Source organism: Sinocyclocheilus grahami, unplaced genomic scaffold (assembly GCF_001515645.1).
Source record: "Sinocyclocheilus grahami isolate Dianchi unplaced genomic scaffold, SAMN03320097.WGS_v1.1 scaffold530.1, whole genome shotgun sequence".
Classification (NCBI taxonomy): domain Eukaryota; kingdom Metazoa; phylum Chordata; class Actinopteri; order Cypriniformes; family Cyprinidae; genus Sinocyclocheilus; species Sinocyclocheilus grahami.
The window spans coordinates 149,415-167,597 of NW_015505709.1; the positions used below are offsets into that span (position 1 = coordinate 149,415).

The 18,183-nt window shown below is 37.1% G+C and overlaps 1 protein-coding gene across 1 annotated transcript in view; it reads right to left on the minus strand.

Moving 5' to 3' along the window:
* Nucleotides 1–18,183, minus strand: part of LOC107555282 (neurexin-3b-like) — a 359,781-nt gene that overhangs the window by 59,139 nt on the left and 282,459 nt on the right. The gene's annotated exons all lie outside the window — the stretch shown is intronic.

The window sequence follows — 18,183 nt, forward strand, 5'->3', positions numbered from 1 at the left end:
GCTAAACAAGCACATATCTTTTTATGCTAGTTTTAGTGACCTAATTTTCATGGCAACTCTTAGACCTTGGCTGGAGTCTCCAGCCCTTGAGCTGAGCTGTGGGATCAACTCTTGGCCCTCAAGCCTTTTAAACGGGGTTCTATCCATGGAAAAGCTTGAAGTCGCCAAAAAAAGAAAAAAGAAAGACTAAAAATCCTCATACATTATACATGAATCTGCAACTAGCGAACAAAAGCAGAGAGAGAAATAAAATCAAACAACCTTTTCCAAGTGCAATTTTACAAACACAAAAGGGCAAAGGAAATAAGCTGGACATTGGCTCCTCAGGAATAGGCTCATTATGCTTTCATATCACACCCATAGCAAAAGACAAAACTAGTGGCAAAACTCCAAAAAGTTCCTTTGAATCATAGTAATTACCGCTCTTAAATCAGAACCATTTACAAATATCTGGACAAGCATGTAATCAATCATGTCCAGGTTTCTGAGGTCTAGAACTATTAAAACATCAGAATCTTTTGTAATCTATTCCAGGGATCATACTCTAGACATAATTGTAGTTGTGTTCAACATAATGGACAGCAACATAAGCAGCTGCCTTTTAAAGTAGAATCCTAATAGTCACAGACATAGCCGCGGGAACTTATTTTGAGCAGGGGGTGCTGAGGGAAAAAAAAAGGGAGGGGGGGTTGTCGAGTTTTCCCAGGAGCGAAGTTATATGTGTGCAATACACGGGCTTTGTCCTGTAGTCGGTGTTACAAGAAATAAACAAATAAAATAAATTTAGTTCAGCGGGACATGGGACGCTACAGTTCTGAGGCACCGTGCGTCTGTTCCAAGCAGCTCGGAGCCGCAGGAGTCATGTGACGAGAGTTAAGCGAAATGACTGGTGGCGGATCCAAAAGCGCAAGAGAACTTTTGTTAATAAACGTTTCATTTCTTCATTTAAAATAACTGAGTTGGTCTTTATTGTTGCTGTGTTTTCATTAAAAAACAAAGATGAACCACAAACTAAGCATTCGTTTTAAATATTTATTTGGGTTACAACGCAAGTATAGGCTCCGTCTTTTTCAGTTTGTTAAGAGTTAGAGGTTTAATAAATGCGAATTTGCCATTGTACTACTTTATGACTGATCTGTTTTAATAACAATGAACCACAAACTACGATTGTTTTAAAAGGGGAAATCCATTATATTTGCGTTACAAATTTTATAAACAAAATTGTCATTCAAAATTGCCACAAAGGGGAAAATACAAAGACTTTATTTCTATGTTACAATGAGGTTACACCAAGTCATCAGTTTATTCGTTTTGTTAAATTTTTATGTTTAATATAAGCTAAGCGACTTCATCATTGTACTATTTTATTGTTGATGTAACGTTTTTTTTTAAATTATTATATATTGAATCAACCTTAAGCATTAGTTTTGATCCACGAAAAGATAACGTTAAAGATCAAGATGCGAGAATGCGACATAGTTGCTGCTGAGGTAAATGGACTCTCTCGCTCTTTCTCTGTTTCTTTGTAATAGCTGTAGACATGCTCGTTAATTCTTAATTTGGGTACAGACGTGTTATAGGGGGAAAAAATATGATCAAAAAAGTCATGGCAACAAAATGTTTTTTTTTTTTTTTTAATCAGTATATGATAAAAGTTTTAAACAACTTATACACAGTCAAATTGATTTGACTTAACTCATGTTTTACAGTGTGACCCACAATAAAGGGCTTCTTAGAGTAGCCTACCATACTGACTGGATAATCAGGAAGAATTGTTAGAATTAGAATGAATTATTGTTAGAATTAATACTACTAAAACAATATAAGATTAATGCGTATGCCTACTGCTGGTTGGCTGCCCACTAGGCATAGGCTCCAGGTCTGCTTCCTTATCGCCAGCTCAAGGCTCGGTCTCTTTTAATTTTTTTTGGGCTTCGCGAAAAAATCAGAAATGCGTTTTTTCGCCATGTTGACTGGTGTATTTTTAAATCTTCAATGACAGATGTGGACGTGGTGACGTCACACAACAATTGTTGCTTATTGTCGTTAAGCTTTTTCCCCTATGATTTTAATGAATATTCAAATTAATAAAATTAGTTTTATTTCTTTTTTGTTACAAAATTTAAATGTATTTATTTTTAACACCGCACCCCCAGCACCCCCATTTTTTCTTTAGCTCCAAGCCAGGGGGTGCTGCAGCACCCCCAGCACCCCTACTTCCCGCGGTAATGGTCACAGAACCTACAAGTAATCGATCTGAAAAGTTCTACATAAAACCTATTAAAATTACCAGTACATTTTCTGTTAAAAAATTTCTGTAAAAACACAACACAATGCATAATTTAAAATACATGTAAAACAACTGTAAAAAAAATCAATACATTAAATTCTATGTATTGATTTTATATTAACAGTAACAGAAGTATTTTATGACTTTTGTGTGAACTTCACACAATCACTCAATTTGTTTTTATTTATTTGATTTGATTTTTTATTTATTTTATACACTCTACTAATCATAGGTGTAGATGAGACATACAATTTGGGTAAAATAATACAATTATTTAAACTATGTTTACAGTTTTTTTTCTGTATTGTTTTATATTCCACATTTCTTCATACAAGCGATTCTGGCTTAAAATATAGACGAATAAGATACCTTGCATTCATAAAATAATTTCATAAATCTTATATTAGACTATTACCACATGTTTAGGCGAGTTCTCGTTCGCGTTTTCTTGAGCAAATGCACACAAAAATATGTCAAAAAGCATGTCTCCATGTAAACATTTAATTTATGTATTAAGTGAATGTAACCACTTAAGAAAATATGTGACAACATCCTCTTGTAATTTGTTTATTTGTTCTTATTTTATTATTGACTGATTTGCTTTTGTTTGCTAATGTTTGAACTTTACATTACTTAGGCTAGTATTAGTTTTTGCTGTAACTGTAAATTGGAATTGAGAATTGTGAAATTTTACTTGTATTTAAAATGCTGGTATTGTTAAGTCACATAGGTCAAAAACGAAGCAAAACTGTATTTATTTATTTGAATAAACACCACTGTCTATGAAATGATATCACACTTCAGCCTTTAAAGCATTTGTTAACAAAAGGGATGAGTTAAAATCATAAATGATTATTTATTTTACATATAATTGGTCTGAAAAAAACTCTCTGACAGTAGATGGCGTTTATGGAAAAGCAGAAATACAGCCGTTACCCCTGCAGTGCTGCGCTATAATAAACAGCACTGTAGGCTATAGGCATTACACAGAAGTAGGATGAAAAGAAAATGCCACTGAAACTTTTCTGAAAACAGTCAGTTCCCTTCAGAGATACATTCATATAAATGCTTACGTTTTGGAACAGCCTTTGACATCTTAAAATGTTGCATCTGTAGGCAGCTCGCTAAGGTTTGGAACAAAGCAAATGAGATCAAAGAAGCAATTGAGGAATGAACATGTTTGTGAACATTTTTGGGCACTGTACAGAAGGAACAAGACCGCAGGTGCACTGGCAGCTTATTGTCATCATTGCCGTTTTCTCCAACATTCGTTTGTTATTAAGACTGTAACATCTAATTTGCACATCTGGGCTTGAGGGCCCAGCTGGTTGATATTCCTTAAGGGGAAGAGACATCATGCCACCGGATGGGGTTGAGTCCCAGGAGACAGAGAGACATATGGGAGTGAGATGAAAGAGAATGTATCACATCGCATACATATAAGACCTGTGCTGGGTCAACCTAACTTGTCCCGAACTAATATGTCTATGCTAGGTCAACACTCTGTTTTATTAGATAAATTACACGCTTGAGGCACAGAGTAAAATCCTGACCTTCGGGAAACTATACCACAGGATCTAACTCAGAATTCTTCTGTCTCCAATCATAGTTCTCGCGAGGACGGACACGGATCTGAGCTCAGTCTTCAGGGAGTTGTCCTCATATACCATGCCTTCTCTGTGCTGTGGGATGCCATGAAATACTGCATCCACACTGCACCCCAGGGACCCAATTATCCCACTCAGTGGATTTGCTAAGTAACAAGAGACACCATTCAGTCCTTACAACACTACGTTTCTAATGGACCCTGCACGGGTAGGCTTAGCAAATGCCTGACACACAAAAAAAGCTATTTACCAAATTTAATCGCATCAGGGCTTTAAGCGACTGCACACGTCCATTTAAATGCTGCCGAATTGGCAGGTAGACTGAGAGTTACTTGCAGTGTTGATAGAGTGAGGGAGTGTTTTGCATTTAGCCATTGGTGTTAAGAAAAAGGGCTAAAAGTAGTGAGATTGTAATTATGCCACAAATGGACTGTTTTTAATGAATACTGAAAGCTTTTGAAAGTCTGGTGTTTTATGTATGAATTCATTATAGGCATATTGCATCTTCTGGAGCAATACGTACCACAGTTTGTGTCTTCTTAATGGAATTTCAGGCTGGTGAAAACTTCATTACAGAAATGCATTGATAAAGGGTGATGCGTGGCATTCATTTTCAATTAAAAATACTAACACAAATTAGTGTGTACACTAAGTGTGTGTGTGTGTGTTTAACAATGTATTTGTTTGACGCATAAAGGTAACTATGAACATGATGTTAACAAACACATTGGACTAAATATTGCTTTCACTGGGCACTGCATGTACGTTTTTTAACATTTTGCATAATTCATTTAAAAGGTTTTTTAATCAGTATATGATAAAAGTTTTAAACAACTTATACACAGTCAAATTGATTTGACTTAACTCATGTTTTACAGTGTGACCCACAATAAAGGGCTTCTTAGAGTAGCCTACCATACTGACTGGATAATCAGGAAGAATTGTTAGAATTAGAATGAATTATTGTTAGAATTAATACTACTAAAACAATATAAGATTAATGCGTATGCCTACTGCTGGTTGGCTGCCCACTAGGCATAGGCTCCAGGTCTGCTTCCTTATCGCCAGCTCAAGGCTCGGTCTCTTTTAATTTTTTTTGGGCTTCGCGAAAAAATCAGAAATGCGTTTTTTCGCCATGTTGACTGGTGTATTTTTAAATCTTCAATGACAGATGTGGACGTGGTGACGTCACACAACAATTGTTGCTTATTGTCGTTAAGCTTTTTCCCCTATGATTTTAATGAATATTCAAATTAATAAAATTAGTTTTATTTCTTTTTTGTTACAAAATTTAAATGTATTTATTTTTAACACCGCACCCCCAGCACCCCCATTTTTTCTTTAGCTCCAAGCCAGGGGGTGCTGCAGCACCCCCAGCACCCCTACTTCCCGCGGTAATGGTCACAGAACCTACAAGTAATCGATCTGAAAAGTTCTACATAAAACCTATTAAAATTACCAGTACATTTTCTGTTAAAAAATTTCTGTAAAAACACAACACAATGCATAATTTAAAATACATGTAAAACAACTGTAAAAAAAATCAATACATTAAATTCTATGTATTGATTTTATATTAACAGTAACAGAAGTATTTTATGACTTTTGTGTGAACTTCACACAATCACTCAATTTGTTTTTATTTATTTGATTTGATTTTTTATTTATTTTATACACTCTACTAATCATAGGTGTAGATGAGACATACAATTTGGGTAAAATAATACAATTATTTAAACTATGTTTACAGTTTTTTTTCTGTATTGTTTTATATTCCACATTTCTTCATACAAGCGATTCTGGCTTAAAATATAGACGAATAAGATACCTTGCATTCATAAAATAATTTCATAAATCTTATATTAGACTATTACCACATGTTTAGGCGAGTTCTCGTTCGCGTTTTCTTGAGCAAATGCACACAAAAATATGTCAAAAAGCATGTCTCCATGTAAACATTTAATTTATGTATTAAGTGAATGTAACCACTTAAGAAAATATGTGACAACATCCTCTTGTAATTTGTTTATTTGTTCTTATTTTATTATTGACTGATTTGCTTTTGTTTGCTAATGTTTGAACTTTACATTACTTAGGCTAGTATTAGTTTTTGCTGTAACTGTAAATTGGAATTGAGAATTGTGAAATTTTACTTGTATTTAAAATGCTGGTATTGTTAAGTCACATAGGTCAAAAACGAAGCAAAACTGTATTTATTTATTTGAATAAACACCACTGTCTATGAAATGATATCACACTTCAGCCTTTAAAGCATTTGTTAACAAAAGGGATGAGTTAAAATCATAAATGATTATTTATTTTACATATAATTGGTCTGAAAAAAACTCTCTGACAGTAGATGGCGTTTATGGAAAAGCAGAAATACAGCCGTTACCCCTGCAGTGCTGCGCTATAATAAACAGCACTGTAGGCTATAGGCATTACACAGAAGTAGGATGAAAAGAAAATGCCACTGAAACTTTTCTGAAAACAGTCAGTTCCCTTCAGAGATACATTCATATAAATGCTTACGTTTTGGAACAGCCTTTGACATCTTAAAATGTTGCATCTGTAGGCAGCTCGCTAAGGTTTGGAACAAAGCAAATGAGATCAAAGAAGCAATTGAGGAATGAACATGTTTGTGAACATTTTTGGGCACTGTACAGAAGGAACAAGACCGCAGGTGCACTGGCAGCTTATTGTCATCATTGCCGTTTTCTCCAACATTCGTTTGTTATTAAGACTGTAACATCTAATTTGCACATCTGGGCTTGAGGGCCCAGCTGGTTGATATTCCTTAAGGGGAAGAGACATCATGCCACCGGATGGGGTTGAGTCCCAGGAGACAGAGAGACATATGGGAGTGAGATGAAAGAGAATGTATCACATCGCATACATATAAGACCTGTGCTGGGTCAACCTAACTTGTCCCGAACTAATATGTCTATGCTAGGTCAACACTCTGTTTTATTAGATAAATTACACGCTTGAGGCACAGAGTAAAATCCTGACCTTCGGGAAACTATACCACAGGATCTAACTCAGAATTCTTCTGTCTCCAATCATAGTTCTCGCGAGGACGGACACGGATCTGAGCTCAGTCTTCAGGGAGTTGTCCTCATATACCATGCCTTCTCTGTGCTGTGGGATGCCATGAAATACTGCATCCACACTGCACCCCAGGGACCCAATTATCCCACTCAGTGGATTTGCTAAGTAACAAGAGACACCATTCAGTCCTTACAACACTACGTTTCTAATGGACCCTGCACGGGTAGGCTTAGCAAATGCCTGACACACAAAAAAAGCTATTTACCAAATTTAATCGCATCAGGGCTTTAAGCGACTGCACACGTCCATTTAAATGCTGCCGAATTGGCAGGTAGACTGAGAGTTACTTGCAGTGTTGATAGAGTGAGGGAGTGTTTTGCATTTAGCCATTGGTGTTAAGAAAAAGGGCTAAAAGTAGTGAGATTGTAATTATGCCACAAATGGACTGTTTTTAATGAATACTGAAAGCTTTTGAAAGTCTGGTGTTTTATGTATGAATTCATTATGGGCAAATTGCATCTTCTGGAGCAATACGTACGTTTGTGTCTTCTTAATGGAATTTCAGGCTGGTGAAAACTTCATTACAGAAATGCATTGATAAAGGGTGATGCGTGGCATTCATTTTCAATTAAAAATACTAACACAAATTAGTGTGTACACTAAGTGTGTGTGTGTGTGTTTAACAATGTATTTGTTTGACGCATAAAGGTAACTATGAACATGATGTTAACAAACACATTGGACTAAATATTGCTTTCACTGGGCACTGCATGTACGTTTTTTAACATTTTGCATAATTCATTTAAAAGGACTGTTGTCAAATAAGATCTGCTATAATTTTGCTGTCTGGTACAACATTAGTAGATTATCAAATATTAATTTTATTGTAAAGCAAAACAGATACTCTTGGATTTGTTAAAAAGGTGACTGAAAAAACAGTAATAACATAGTAATTGATGACACAGCCCCAGTCCCAAATTATGCACTTAATACGGTCTTGTGGCCTTCACGAGTGCTCTCTGTGGCTGCTATTCACCGCCGAAGCACCATTATGCCTAGCCTGCACTGGTGCAGACTATATAGTGGACTATTACCCAAAAGTCCATGTGGGCTGAAAATGCCATTTGGGACAAGGCCTTAATTAATGCACAAACTACAACCAACCAACCAACTGGTTGGCACCAGACAGAGAAACTGTTGAAAAATGTAGGCTTCTCTGGATGTCAGAACATGACATGGACAGATGACATAAAATGGCCAGTCAACACTGTCAGTCATGATTAAAAATGATAAAACTGCTGGTGTGCACAATCTGCCTGGATTTTACTAAAAATTTCACTGTGGTCATATACTACAATATGACTAAAATAATTTTAAAAGATGGCAAACATACTTGCCCAAAGACCCAGAGTGAGAGCATGCACTTGTAAACACACACGCACGGCACGCACAATTGGTACAAGCCGTGATTTTAAATTTTAAAGTGGTATCTCATGAGCTTTCAACCATGCAATATGTCGGAGGTGTGGAAAACATGTTCCATGTAGTTCAACACAGAACCACGGACATGAAAACACAAAAGTAAGTACAAGAAAGACAGAGCAAATGCACTCTGTCTCCAAAGCATGGATGTATTTGCTTCTAGTCCAGTATCAAGATCCAAACAATGGCTGCCCCGCTCAGTGGGCTCTGGGCACAAAAGCTTCAATCTTGAGCCAAGTTGTTGCTGGAGAGTGGTTCAGGAGAGGAGTTTTTATGTGTAGGTCTTTCAGACACTGACCTATTTGTAATCACTCTTTGTAATCTTGTAATCACAGTTCTTACAACTGTGTGGCCAACAGCCAGGCCATAATTGAAATCAGACAGAGACAACACAGTGGTACAAGTGAAGTGCAAACGAGTATTTGAAAAAATGGTTTCCAGATAAAAGCTTGTCTAACACATTTTTCCTTACTCTATCTAATGAACAAAAAGAACAGAGTAATATTTTATATTATATATTTTAAGGGGGGAAATTAGCCTAAAGGTAAATATTTGAATTAATTATGTTCAACTATAAGTATTGGGATCAATTAACTTATTTAGGGAATTCTTCACTGAATTCAGTATTTGAAATTCAGCAGATCAACAGCCTAATCGATCCATTAGTTTGATTTGAACACACTTTTGCCCCAGCCTGGCAAAAACTCCGTAAAGGACTTATTCCAGCATCATCATCTTCATGTCAGAAATTGTAATTGTATACTTTCTGTTCATAGACAGTGGTCTTTAAACTGTGAGGATGTCAAACCCTCAGCAGGTGAGCGAGTCAATCGGAATTCAGACCTGGGAAGGAAAAATGTACGCTATGTCTTCCTGCAAGGTGCATTGCATATGAAATGTGATTGGTTGTTAATGAGAAAACTTTTGAGAACTAATGCAAGCCAAAGTAACCAAATGAAGATATAAGATATAATGCGATTCTATATATATATATATACTGTATATTCTCTCCTAAAATTCTCATCTTGATGAGGTGTTTTTGCTGCTATGGTAACCAGAAGCTTGGTTCTGCATATTGGCAGTACGGGGGTAATTCCACAGACACCCTGACATTAAAACTCATTATACTGTAAGGCTGTTGAATGCTTGAATCTGATTGACTGAAGAATGTTCTAGGTTGTGCAATTATTTTCAGGGAAACACACAGCTAAAGTAGTTCCAGGCAGGTCTTGACCGCATTATATGTCCATATCACTTCTCCAAAATATTTCAGTTATTTCAATGATTCTTATAGCCTAAAACAGCAAAATAACCACACCCCCCAATAAAACTGACCAAGCACATAAATGTAGTAAACAACAAGTTAAAAACTACAAATTATTTTTGCAACAAAATTATGTTTTATTATGTATGGAAAGCACATTATCTCTTTCTCCCTTATAAATGCACACACATACAGTACTGACACGCACTCGCACAGAAACGTGTTGTCAGCACTGCTCTGACGATTTTTATCAGTAAAATAGTTTAGGAACTTAAAAGCTACATGACATATGTATAACAAGCGAGGCAATAACAGCACTGTTCTTGAAGAAGACTAACTTCCATTTTCGCTATTTGTAGAGATGCTGCTGCTGAACAATGTTGAGAGACGCAGACTCAGGTAATTCACACACACTTAATCTCTCTCGCTCTCTCTCTCTCTGTAATAATTAATAACTGCATTAGTCTGCTATCAATGGCTCAAGCCTCCATTACTAGGTCTAAAATGATATTTTGGAATTAGCGTGGGATGAGATGCGTAAGAAATTAATCCTACACACAAGAGCATTTTAAGGACAAAAACCTGACGAATGTCTCTTGAAATACAACTGAACAATATTTGAGGTGTGGTAACTGTAGTATAAGCGGAATAATTGACTCTGGTCCATTGAATTATTAGAATATAATGCACACCTGATTATTCCTTACTGTGACAAACTGGTCACTCATAGAATCATGCTATAGCCATTTTCAGATTTTTCATATTGCCTTAAAATGCTGCCTATACACAGGCAGCTAAATACGTTTTGGAACAGAGCACTCTGAAACATTTTTTCTTGCAATAATGTGTGTGAGTGTGTGTTTAAATGCATCTTGATTACACCAGCAGTATGTTCAGTAGGTCGTGCTTGCGAATCAGTGTCTGGTTGATCAACTAGACGTTTCATCATCGGACTCAGGGTCGAATTTATAAGGTAAAACCGATATCATCTTTTCTCGATATATTCTCTCCAGAGCTGCCATTCAGTTATGGCAATGGCGTTTCGTTTCTGACACGTGCTGTATGTGGTAGACCAATAACAAAGGACTGGGCCATCTGACCAATCAGAGCAGAGTAGGCTTAGGAAAGGAGGGGTTTAGAGAGACTAAATTAAATGTATATTATGAGAAAACAATTATGTTTTTTTTTACCTTACATGCATGTAAACCTGTTGTAGGAGACTCCCAAAACAATATTAGGGACCTTAAAAATGACAGATGGCTTTAAGATGTTGCTACAGAAAGCAGCAGACAGCAAGGCAGCTTACTAGGTTTTGGAATAGAGCCATTGACAGTTAACCCCCCACTAGTTCAATCAAAAGAGATAGAACCTCAAAGCATTTCAAGAACAGCTTGATTTGCTATCAGCCCAACAAAAAGAGAATGTTCTCTGTGTGTGTGAACAGGAGAGTCAGCTCGCCATGAAGGCTGCCTAATTTTCTGCACCAAATCTGCAGCAGCAAAAAGGTTTGGTCAAAGACTTCTTTAAAGTCAGACATGCCAAAGTGCACCTTAATTCACGCATGCAAACAACGCGCACGCACACACACACACACACACACACACACACACACACAGAGCGGGATAATACACACACACACACAGAGCGGGATAATACACACACACACACAGAGCGGGATAATACACACACACACACAAATAGACACTATGTCACTCCACCTCTACCACAGCTCTGACACACTCTTTGTTGTTGGTGCACAAATGGATGAAGAGATGCTGGTGCCTCTTTTTTATTTCAGTTTTCAGTTGCCAACCTTTTAGGGGTCCTTGTGATTTGTCCTCCGAGATGTTTTGGAATTAAAAAAATAAAAGTGCAAACACATCACACGGCTACAAGTGTGATATTGCATTTATACAACAGATTGAAAGCAAAAGTCTGTAAAGAAATAAGAAATAACAATGGGATTTCTCAAAAAACCTTCTTGTGTGTGGAACTATTTCTTTCTGCCACAGGTTTATATCTCAAATGTCACTTTAAAACTAGTAATGAAGGAATGCTGAGTTGCTTCATTGAAGTTGAGGAAAGCAATATCTTTGTCACAGTATCCTTTCAACAGTTATGGGAATTTCCCATGACAGTGTTGGTCAAAGCATTTGTTGGTTGGGTCTTACAAAGTGTTGGTTGAAAGTAGTATAATGTTCTTGTTTACCTTGGTTTGGTCCCTTTCAATATAAAAGTCTTTGCTTCTGACTTGCTCATTTTGCCCTCAGCCAAAACTACTTACTCTTGAACAAATAATAGTTTAATGAGACCAAAGATTGCCTGTTAATATACCCAAAACTAAGTATATCTTATGTTTAACCACTATAGAGACATCATAGCCAATGGCAAATTCCAGAAGAACTGGCCGAGGTAAGGCTGTTCTCGGCAGGGTATATATACTGTGGCCAACTTAATGCAAAAGAGCAGTGTCATGATGCCATGACAGGTAGTGGGAGAGCAGACAAAGATCTATAACTGGAATCTGCAGATGAGCAACATAGTACAAGTAGTGACACATAATAGAAACTATAGCAACTCAGTGACCTCCAGCAATTTAACTGCTGAATGTATGAATTTCATTGTCAGAGAGAAATATCCATGTCATATTTTACATCAAAATCAACAGAAAAAAATAAGAAAGTTTTGCAAAAGGACAATTAATCTTATTTTTATAACTAAGAACATTTGCCCCAAAGTTCCTATTACTGTAATGCAAATTATTTTCATTCTCATTGCTGTAATGAAAACCCTTTCAGACACAATTAGTAATATGTTTTTAATTAAAGTCAGCATAAAATTATTACTTTAGCATAAAACTTTTGAGAAACTGACATCCTGTGGTGTAATGTTATACACTATCAAAAGCTGTTTTAAACAACATTTTGTTAATTCTTTTGTAATTAACCGTATCATGCATGAAAATATTATGACATATTAATGAATGTCTGAATGGTGATTTATACTTTAAAAAATGCATATGTCACACCACAGGACCATTTAAGTAGGGAAAGGCAAACAGCTGTTCAGAAACTATTTAAAAAGAAATGGTAACTAGTGACAGCAATTATTAAAAACACTTTTACTTATACATTCTTATAATATAAATGATTATGGGGTTTAATATGCTTTTGCAAGATTCAGTCAAAGAGCCTTAAAGAAAGAATAGCTAAAAGAATAGCTAATAAGGTTTAGATAAGTATTTTGAAATCTGAATATTCGGATATTTAAAAATTGCAAGTGTAAATCCAAAGTTATTCTATAGCTCCATCAGAAACATCCTCACATCACCTAAAACACATTCATAAGGTACCATGGAGCGTAAAACATCGCAGTAGAGGTGTGTTGATGCATCAGAATATGTGGTGACTCTTGGAGACAGAGGACGCACCATTAGAAAGAATAACCCATCCAAAGATGGCTGCAAGTGAAGTCTCATTCATAATTCAGTCATCTCGGGGGAGACACTACTGCCTGCTCGGCATTCCGATGGCTTCCAGCACTGAACAGACTGTCAAGTCAAGTCACCTTTATTTATATAGCGCTTTTAACAATACAGATTGTGTCAAAGCAACTGAACAGCATTAATTAGTCAGCAATAATAACATTATTATTTTTAATATATTAAAAATAGTGTGTCAATAATGCAAAATGACAATAGTAAACACAAATTTTTCAGTTAAAGACAGTTCATCATTGAATTCAGTGATGTCAACATCCAGCTCAGTTTAAATAATATCTTTGCAATCATGTCAACGATATCACTGGAAATGAAATGACTGTGTGTTTAAAAAAAAAAAAAGCTATTGCAGGCTGGTATAAAGAAATAACTTCATTACGTATATGCCATATGAATATGCAATCTACAAGAGAAACAATGCACTGTATACTATAATAAAACGCTAATGGTAAAGAGATATCTGAAAACCTATCTATTAAAAGTGGCACAAGAGTTGTTTACATATGGAAATTGTCTGCTGAAACTTGATGTTCACCAAGGCATATTATCTACTATTTATGAAAAGTAGTATACAGTGTGTATACTATGTGCAGTATGTGAATTTTCTGTGTATAAGGAATACCCAGATGACCTACTGTACTTGTCAAACTGTGACGTACACAACTAAACCTCACTCACAATCCAATGGGCTCGACCTGAGCTTCCATTATCAGGTTGACAAATAAACCAGAAGCAATATCAAATATAATTTTTCCTCCATTGCATCCTAATTTTTAAGATGATGGACATGAATTAAACATGCAGCAACATCATAAACATTGCAGCATGCCACTGTTTGAAACAACATTGTATACTGCATTTCTTAAAGGGGTCATAAACTGGCTTTTTTATTATTTTATACTGTTGTCTGAGGTCCACTTATGACGTTCGCATGGTTTTTACATAAAAAAATATCAAAATCAATAAGTAATAGGCTATTTTCTACCCTGGTTTTGAGGCTGGCTCGAGAAACGCTTGGTTTTTATGGGCGTGCAGCATTGAAGACTTGGAAGTAAACGCCCACTGTGATGATTGGATAATAGTTTTGCATAGTAAACTACCTTTCTGTGTGTCTGTTTGACAAGCTACGTCCTTCATAGTTGGAGCCTTCTGTGACTTTGGATAGACACACATAATCAGGACATATCAGGCGATCTCTAACAAAGCAATAGTGACACAAATATTTTTTACTCACATAAGTGTGCTGCCCCATTCCTGTCGGATCCAATATTGACGGCACAGCATTGCTTTTTAATCTCAGTCTCTCTGCAAATCCAGCGTCGACCTGTGTCTTGTTTACAAAGGAATCCGCGGTGAAATGAACCGAACAAACGCTCAATGTTTTACTCACATGAGCTGAAACTTCATTAAAAATAAAGTTCAACCACGCATTCCTAATATTTGAATCCGAAGGAAGGTTATGCAGCGACTGTGTTCTTCCACAACTAGGCATTGCACAATATTTTGCGACCTTCAACGACATGTTTATTGCTTGGTTGCTCGATCTGGTTTAGCGCCCCTTATGTTATTGCGCGAATCAGTGGGCGGAGCTACAGAATTAGGCATTGATCTTCTTCTGTGGAGGCGGTCTATTAACCTATCTATTATGTCACAGGTAGGCACATTCCAGGATCTGGCGTTCGATGGGCCTGGTGTCAATAAAATCTTTTATTTCAGTAACAAGGATGTTTTCAGTTCTGAAACGTACAGGATATTCTTTTAGTACGATTATTTCTTATATGTCAAAAGCTCAAGTAAAAGTTGTTTTCTCAATTCATGACCCCTTTAAAAAACAGAATTCAGCACATTGTATATTAGACTTCACACTAATTCTTGAAATTCACCTTCTTGCTGACAGCTTAAAAGTAATTAATTCCCCCATTGGGGGTCCCTTATGCCTCGTGGGGCTATCCCTTTGAGCTCTGCTTGTAATGAGTGTGGGAGAAGGATGTAGCCAACAAACAAACTGATGCTGTTGGCATGGCAATATGCCATCAACAAATACACTCTCAATGGGATAGGAATCTTGACATGACACCTACCGGACTCTAGCTTGGACCTGCACGGACAAGGACAGGATAATGAATGAAGAGCTCATTTCACTGATTTCTCCTGAATTTTTTCTTCTTTTTTTTTGTTCTTCACAGGAGAGAGATGACTTTTTCGCTCTTACACAAGAGCTTGGCTCTGTCATGCTAGGAAACTGTTTGCTCAGCGATAATTACACTGTCAGGATATTTACAGCTAATAGACATTGTAAACATAATATGTGTTGTTAAAACCTTAAAGGGTTAGTTCACCCAAAAATGAAAATTAGCCCACAAATTACTCATCCTCAAGTCATCCTAGGTGTATATGACTTTCTTCTTTCAGACGAATCCAGTCGGAGTTATATAAAAAATTGTCTTTCATCTTTCAAGCTGTTTAATGCCACTCAGCGGGTGTTGCATGCATCAGTCCAAAAGAAGGTAAATAAAAAGTGCCCATCCATTAAAAAAAGTCTCTCACATGGCTCCGGGGGATGAACAAAGGCCTCCTGTAGCGAATCGATGCGTTTTTGTAAGAAAAATATCCATATTCAAAACGTAATAATCACTTTAATGTAGCTTGCGCCAACAGTTGTAGACAGAAGCAGCTCCGGGTGAATGACGTATGAGTTCAGTGCTGCACATGCTCTGGTGAGTCTCGTGAAAACCAACGTTTGTTAACAGGAGCAAAGGAAGGAAAGTTTCCTTACTTTAGCAAAGGAAAACCAGTCTCCTCTTGGCTTATATCGAAATCCTCCGACATTCTTCTTTACAAATCCTCGTTTTGTACTTCTAATAAGTGTTTTGTTTTGATCTCTCCCCAGCGCTTACGCGTGCGTCACTTCTGAGCGGCGCATTCGCAACACTGAACTCATACGTCATCCGCCCGGAACTGCTTTTGGCGCAAGCTAGATTAAAGTGATTATTACGGTTTGAATATGGATATTTTTCTTACAAAAACACATCGATTCGCTACAGGAGACCTTTGTTCACCCCCCGGAGCCGTGTGAGACACTTTTTTTATGGATGGGCCCTTTTTATTTAACTTCTTTTGGATTGATGCATGTAACACCCGCTGAGTGGCATTAAACAGCTTGAAAATCAAAGATCATTTTTAATATAACTCCGACTGGATTCGTCTGAAAGAAGAAAGTCACAAACACCTAGGATGACTTGAGGGTGAGTAATTTGTGGGCTAATTTTCATTTTTGGGTGAACTAACCCTTTAAGTTTACCAAACAAATCTGAGTGGCACATTAATACTAAGACTGCTTTTACAGCAGAAAATAATTTTCTTGATCAAAAAAGGTCAGTTTGGTTGATTGATTGATTGATTGATTGATTGATTGACAAACTTGTTTGCAAAATGGATTTCTAAAAAACTTTGGGCCAGTTATAGTACTATGATATGGAACTAAAAAGCCATTTTTGTAATGTCTATTTTAATGGTTTCATTTAGCAAAATAAATGTAATGCCCGTGATCTTAATTTGGGGGTATTTCTCAGCAACTATATATGCTTGGTTGAACTTTATTTTTAATGAAGTTTCAGCTCATGTGAGTAAAAGACTGAGTGTTTGTTCGCTTCATTTCACCGTGGCTTCCTTTGTAAACAAGACATAGGTCGACGCTGGATTTGCAGAAAGACTGAGATTAAAAAGCAATGCTGTGCCGTCAATATTGGATTCAACAGGAATGGCGCAGCACACTTACGTGAGTAAAAAATATTTGTACTATGTGAACTATATTCAACTATCTAGTACAACTAGTACAACTGCCATCTCATACCAACTACTTAAATCTGTTTTAAGCACAGCTGATCAGTGTTGTAGAGAGAATAATCACTGTGTCCTTAGAATTGGACTTGTTGCAGGGTGAGAGTGAGTGAATTTCCACAAACTCTGATCAGCGACGGGAGGACATGGACAGACACCAAGGGACACAGCCTCTATTCAACCCTCTGTGAATGATTAATGACTGGTGTGTGTCCTGAATGAACACAATAATCACCTCACATGTAACAGGGGACACAGTGGACCCTACACACCAACATGCATGAGCTTGTATACATACACACTGTAGATTAACATACATACAAGTGAACACACAAACTGACCTTAATCCATGTCCTAACCAAGCTTAAAAAACCAAGCAATTAGGTGCATCCAAAATGACATACTTTTACATGTCCGGGCAGGCAGCCTACTACATTTGATGAGGAGCTAACTTCTTAACGGTTAAAAAAGTAAGTATGTAATATGAATTAAATCCAGAAATACTACATTTGCCATGTTGTGTGACCTATAGCGATAGTTGGTCTCATGGGATAGTAAAGTTTCCATTGGATGTGCACTTCATAGTAAGTCATCCAGGGACTTGTTTTATGAAAACTATGAATTTGGACATACTACTTGTCACGAATCCGGTCCATGAACTTCCTTCTGCTAGCCATCAGAGGTCACCCTTTCCGATTTCATTGACTCTCGCACTACACACTGTTGCACATCACCCCGGACTACATATCCCATCATTCATTGCACTGATTGCACTCAGCACGGATTGCACACAGCTGGTAACACTGATTGCACCCAGCTGTTTCATATCACTCCCTCACTATTTAACACTCACTCTGATCCCTTCCCTCTGCCGAGTATTGTTTAGCACATATCTCCAGATAGCTACTCTACAGAGCCCTCATTCGTTTCCCAGCCTTAGCCTTAGCCTTAGCCTTAGCCTTAGCCGTTTTCTCCGGTTTTGATCTTCGCCTGTTTTCCTGGATTTCTCCCTTTAGCCTTGCCCCTGTGACTCTGTCTGCCAATCGTCGACCCACGCTAGCCCTAGGACTATTCTTGTGTCTTGCCCGCCATATACCTGTCTGCCACTGTTTGACCCTGCCTGCTTTATGACCACATCTCTGTCTTCTCC